This window comes from Solanum pennellii, chromosome 3, assembly GCF_001406875.1.
Source record: "Solanum pennellii chromosome 3, SPENNV200".
NCBI lineage: Eukaryota > Viridiplantae > Streptophyta > Magnoliopsida > Solanales > Solanaceae > Solanum > Solanum pennellii.
This window is the reverse complement of record NC_028639.1, coordinates 49,214,609-49,221,923: the sequence shown is the minus strand read 5'-3', so window position 1 is coordinate 49,221,923 and position 7,315 is coordinate 49,214,609.

Below are 7,315 nucleotides of genomic sequence, written 5' to 3'. Positions count from 1 at the left end.
CACCCCGTTTCAAAGAAGCTTTTTAGATGTTGCAGAAAGTTTAGACACTAAAGTAGATGCAGATTTTTCTCTTATAACTTTCCTGCTTGAAATAAAGGTGGTGTGCTAACTGGAAACAATATCATTGCCACTGAAGGAACCTCACTGCTTTCACACAACTATGAAAAGTCGAGCAAACCTGCAGAGAAAGACAACTTGATGTGTTAGATCTAACCTGTTCTTAGAGGCTTTCTTGAAGTGTCACCTGAAGCCCAAGCTTTATCATCTTTCCCTGTCTGGATTCTAGAAAATAATGACACAACACAAAGCAAGAGGAGATAATGAGACTGGAAACAAAAATGTCACCAAGTCGTCTCATAGTGGATAACCTAAACGAGGACTTGGAAGCATGAATCAATAAATGTAATTATACAGTTCTAAACCATAAAAGAGGAAGAAACCATAAAAGAAGTAATGATATAGAAGGCAGTTGATGTAATGTATAACCATGGAAATAATATTATCTGTACAGATGCCAAAAAAACATAAAAATAGCAATCTCATCAAAGATTTATATTGGAATGATATTAACTGAAGGTTTTCAAGTCACATTACATAAACACCATTTTGTCCAAATATGATTTCTTTCATCTGAGTTTACTGGTTGCTCAATCTGATCATTCAGAACTCTGAACCTGCCAACCCAGCTCCAGATATGTATATATTGAGTTCTTTACAATCGTCTAATCTTTAAATTACAATATTAGAACTCTCTTCTTCATTTTTTGTGGGGATCAAATTGGTAAAAGTGAGAGCGTCCATTTTAACTTTACCTTTCTCAAACGAGAGAAGAAGAAAAAAAACTCATTCTCATGACTTGAGTGCAATAATCAACTCAAATCACATTTTCATACTCTTCACAATACCAATTATTTTAATAGAACTCCAAGAACATCATATACGATAATTCGTTCACACCTCTTTGTCTTAATCTCTATTATAGACAACACCAAGTGTGTGTAAGTCAAGACAAGGGACAGAAGGCTGTATTGTCTAACCAACAAAGTATTATCTACGTAAATGTTATGCTTAGCCTTCTTTTTAACCTTCATTGCTCTTCAGCTTTCTAATCCTGCACTTCAAGAGTTCTCCATTTTTCATAAGCTAACCTAAGAACGTGGTACCAAAACCAAAGCTAAATACCTTCTCTCTCAAAAGACCCGCACGACATAGGCAGCCATAGCTTATTATCGAAAAAATGATCAAAATGGTCCTTGATGTATCTCCTTGACAAATATAGTCCCTACTGTATATGAAAAGGTAACACCAGAAAATTTCCCATCAGGGACCTCCTATTCGTCTCATCTCATCCCTCTTACCTTCCCAAAGACCATCTATAATGGAAACATCATCGAAAACTTTCAGATTTGAAATGTCACTTTAATTCAGTAGGCCAGAAATACTCATCGAAAAGTATCTATTTTGATGCCTGTCTCAAAGGCCATTGTTGTTGTTGCTCTGTCCATCTCTTCTTGCAACCATAAACTGACTTCACTGTTGGCACGTGAGGTCATGGACAAAATATTCAACCTTAACACTCTAAAATTTCTGCTACATTTAGAGTTTTTGACCAAATACATCACCTTTTCACTTACATTACGGACTATAACTGTCGAGCCTCAAAAGGATTAACTGTCAAATAAAGCAGCCCCAATACTTGATGATCATTTTCTCCATGTTTTCTCCTTAATAAGTAAATAATAAATATATTTAGCCACTTGGACAGACAATACAAGAAGGACCAAAAAATTCCTACTGAACAAATATAACATCCACAATAGGATGTCTAGCTTTACCTTTCTCTCATATTCTTATTTTTGCCTAGGATAAGATTAAAACCCAAATCTCCACCAATCTAAAATACTTTTATGTCCACCTCAATCATACTCCAAATATGTTTCTCCCTTCTGCTACTAACACTAATTTACAGCTTATAGAGGAAAAGACCTCTACTTTAACTTTATATCCTTAATTTTAATGCATTGGCAAAAGAAGTCGAAAAGTAATTTAAAAGTGGAAAGAGAAATTTTAAATAAAAAGCAAGGATATGAACTTGCATGTCTTGAAAGCTAGATTTCATTACATTCAACCATTAATCAGGAAAGAAAAAAGTCTAAGATACACTACAGCCTCTTAGACTTTACACTTTATTGACGTCCATTTCATTCCAATGGTAGACAATTTGTCTTTGAAGGCAAATCGGAACTTCTCTAATAGAGTTTGTCCAAATCTTAAATTCTACTCTACACAAACCTATAAATCTCACGCTTTGTTCTTTTTTCCTATGTCTCTAGTGAGTAGTGACCATTACCTTTATTTCTACAAATAAAATTCTTTTATAACAGAGAAAATTTCCAGGGCCTTGCTGAATGAAAAATCCACCCTTCAACTATGTTAGATACCCCATTAAGTAGTATACATAAGGCCACAAGGATTCCTACTAGAAAGCTAGAAGGAAAACAAGGGTTAGATAGATGCACTATAATTTGTTACAACATAAATGAAGAAAACAAGAGATAATTACACAAAAATCTCATTGTTATTGCAGATCCGGTACAATTGTTGTTCCCCACAAGGACATGGAACTTTTCTTATTTCATTTTCATGTCATAACAGAGTGGTGGATACATGCTTCCTAGTACTGGCTTGGTATAAAACCATTATCACCCAAATATCAAATTCTTAGTGTCACAACTTCAAAATATTTCAATAATGGCACATCTTAATAAGTATAATTTGGTCCGGACAAAATATATAAAAAAAAATAAAAAATATATGGTGATGCAAGAAAAGAAAAAATTAACATAGGGATTGAGAAAAAAAAAAATATATATATAGAGAGAGAGAGAGAGACATTCCAAATAAGGACAGAAAGAAGACTAAAATGGTGTCATGTACATCCTTTAGATTTAAGTAAGACACAAGATGTTACATTATCCATTGTTCTTACAAAGTGGACAAATATTGTTGCACATCTATTTTTCTTAAAAGCAAGAAATAAACACATGAGGGTTGTGCTTCTTTTTTTACTATTATTGACATTTTATATTAAAGTGAGTCTTTTCTACTCCTCATAACAAAAACTCTACAAAAAAATTGTTCTTTTCGTCTTCTCCAATTTAAATCTTTATATAAAGTAATTATATTAATTAGTTCTAATTCGAGCACTAGAAAAAGAATGGACAGAAGCTTCTAATAATAAACTCATTAACCATTTCATAGAAGCTATAGAAAAGAAGAGTTTGAAGGTGGACTATATCCAGTATAACCTCACTAAATTAATACTCGGAATATTAATAATCTCTCTAAGATAATATTTTCCTCCGCTGCCAACTTAATTCAATGAATAAAGTACCTATTTCGATAAGATAATATATTTTCAAAAGACCCATATATAAATATATTGTCTCATTAGTATAACAAAATAATACTCCCTCTATCCCAATTTATGTGACTTACTTTCTTTTTTAGTTAGTCCAAAAAGAATGACACATTTCTGATTTTCTATATTAAGTAACAGTTTAATTATAAAATGTCTATTTTACCTTTAATGAAATGATTTACAGTTGCACAAATTTTCATCACTCATTCTGGACCACAAGTTTTAAAAGTCTTCTTTTCTCTCTTAAATTTCGTGTCGAGTCAAACTACCTCACGTAAAATGGGACGGAGTGAGTAATTCTTTAAAATTACAAATATATCTAAGACAATTTAATGAAATATGATTCTATTGTGTTATGTTAAAATTTATACTTAGTTGAAGCGCGTATGTAACTTTTCTTATTGCATCCAAAAGTTCCTATGTTGTTTTTTCAAACAGCAACATAGAATTGTGAAAATTTTTTAGATGTGATAAGTGTTTCTTTACATGTAACTGGTCCCAAAGATATTGTATCATCTTCAACTTTATCATCAACATTGTTTTTCCGATAATACCCACAATTTCTTTTAAGCTCTGGATCTCCGAACATGTAAAATTTAAGATATGATATGTGTGTTTCGAAATGCACCATAATTTATTTTTTCATGCGAATTCAATAAATATAATCTTTAAATTAATTATATTTCATGATCCCACCTATATTTATAATCTTAATTTAGTGAGATTTTATTGTAATGGGCTAGTATGAAATAGAGGATACAGGGAACGGAGCACAAAATTTGTTGGAATAGAGGTTATATGTTTTTTTTCAATAATTTAAGAAAAAGTAGCAAAGAGCAAATATGCTTTTATGTGATTGAAATTCAGCAACTAATACTTTCTTCTAATCTCTCCAAGATATAGAATCCTACCAAATTCTGAATCACACAAACTTCTACCACCCAAAACAGAGAAACAATTTTGTTAAATACATAGTTAATAAAAGATGAAGGTAATTTATCCTAAATATTAAAAAGCACAATTATATAAAGGCTGATAAGTCTCTTCAAATTTTGACAAAATAAAAGGATCATTTTCATTGAAACCTTGGTTCGACCTAGAAAGATTCAGCTTACCCCTTGAATCTAAAACATAGTAATTCATCTGTCAAAACATAGTCTCTAACAGCTTCATTGGCTTCTACACTGACATGATAAACTGCAGAAATTATACATTTCATTTCAGCAAGTTGGAAATTTCCTTCAATCTCAGCATAGTTATTTCATTCAGCTCAGGGCAACCATTAGCATATTGAACAAGCATAACATTATCCAACTCCACAATCAATTTTTCTGCGTGTGGTTCTCCTTTTTTACATCTGTTCAACTCATGCGTCAAGGCCTCAAGTTCAGCAGTCGCATTGTCTTGAACATTAATATCACCCATATAGCTACTTAACACAATCCTTAGCTCGGAAGACACCACTTAATTGTCCTAGTTGGTTCTCCTTTGTGCTAATACCATAGATGTTTAGTTTACTCAACTTGGAGAAAGATGAAACAATTTCCATCTGGCATGACAAGGCATACGATAGTGACCCAAAAGTTCTGCAAACATCTTACTAGTTTGATCGCTTGGTATGGAATACCAGGTAACAGTTTAGTTTCAATAAAGTTATATCTTAGGAATAAATTACACCTTTCCCTCCTATAGTTTCTTCAGCTCAGCAAATAAGTACTTAAAATAATTCAACCAATAAAAATTCTCCAACTAGCACTTAAATCAATCACACAATTAAAGCACATCTTAGGACCCGGAGAAAGAATGAAACAAGCATACACAAACATAAAATAGAGAGCTAATGACTTCAACAATATGTTCATAGGGTTTCCTAGAATCAAACAAAAATTACATTTGATAATAACGGGAAATTTCAGTATTTAATCACACCCCCAAATATCTTTGCATATCAAACCAATAATATCCTAACTTACCAATGTTTGTGTCAAAGTTGATATCGACGTCAAAGAAATGTTAGGAAAATTCTGAGCACATAATCATGCATCTCATAAGATGTGTTTTCCTCTTACAATCTTCATCAATGGTGAGAACCTCAAGACCTAGTTTCGTTCAAAGTTCAAACTGCAATATCAACAGAAGAGACGACATAACAAGACCGTATATTTCTATACTGCCAATCTAACTGGAAAAATTTTGCTTTAGTTGGAGAACTGTGGCAGGCTAAAGTTCTGAATTGGAAGTGTATTCAACGCTTCCCAAACCATGGATTACCACCTGAACATGCGAATAGGAGCCTAAAGTGCGATAGATATTTATTTTTTGGATGGTCTCATCCTGTTTGAGATCCCCTCGCATTCCAGCATACACCACTAGATAATTGACAATGTAGAAATATATGATCCTGTAATGTCATCTATTGATACAGCAGTTTGCAGAAGACTAGGTCTTAAGCACCATTGATGAAGATCATAAGAGGACAACTTAGAGACCAAGAACGTTCTACATGCCTCTTTCTTACTATCATCTTATTTGCAATCTATTGGGAGCAAACTAGTCTGCGTCTTGTCTTAACCGGATTCTCTTGTTGACAAACTCATTTGTGGAGAATTTAATGATCTATCGCTCAAGGATCTGAATGATCTTGAAACAATGGTATGTTTACAGAGAATTCTTAAATTCACAATAGAGATTGACATAAAAACTAGTGAAGATGCAATGTATGATTATGTGTTCTTAGAATTTAACTTACATTTGTTTGACATGGATATCAACTTTGACACAAATATAAGCAAACCGTGATATTATTGGTCTCATACCCAAAGTTATTTCGGAGTGTGACTAAATGCTAAAATTTCTATTTATTATCAAATGTAATTTTCTATTATCATTCTATTAATTATGGGAAACAAAAGTTTTGCCCTATAAACATATCATTGAAGTCATTAACCCTTTATTTTATGTCTATGTTTCTTTCATTTATTTTTCCAAGTCATAAGATGTGTTTTACTCATGTGATTGATTTAAGTGCTAGTTGGATAATTTTGTTGGTTGAATTATCCAAAGTACTTCTTTGTTGAGCTGAAGGAACAATAGGAGGGTAAACTCCCTGAGATGTAACTTTTAACTTTTGTCCAGCATTTCCAAACTATTACCGGGTATGCCAAGCTATCAGACTGGTAAGATGTTTGAAGAAACTTTTGGGTTAATATTATATACCTTGTCATGTCATATGGAAATTGATTCCCCTTTTCCAGGTTAAGATTGAACTAAGCATCTATGGTATTAGCACAAAGGGAACCAGCCAGGACAATTTAGTGGTGTCTTCTGAGATGAAAAAGGATCGTGTTTAAGTAGTTACTGGGTGATATTGAGGTTCAAGATGATTTGATTGCTAAACTTGAGGCCTAAAGGCATGGGTCGAAGCAATGTAAGAAATGAGAACCACATGCAAGAAAGTTGATTGTGGAGTCGAATAATGTTATTCAATATGTTAATGATCTCCCCAAGCCAAATGAAATTTCTATGCAGAGGTTGAAGGAAATTTCCAACTTGCTGAAATGTATAACTTGTGCAGTTCACCATGTCATTGAAGAAGCCAATGAAGCTGCTAGAGATTGCTCTGACACACGGATAACTTTTTTTGGATTAAAGGGGTAAGGTGGATCTTTATAGGTCGAGACAAGTTTCAAACTCAATTTGCATTTTATAGAAAATGATCCTTTTAGTTTGTCCAAGTTTGGAGGAACTTGTTAGCCTTTGTTAATTGTGTTTTTTAATGTTTCAAACTCCAGCATCTTGTACTTGAACATCTTTAGCAACGGATGAAATCTGCATTGAACCAAAATAGCCAGTCAAGGCTCAGTAATACTGTCATCCAACAGTATTCAGAGAAGC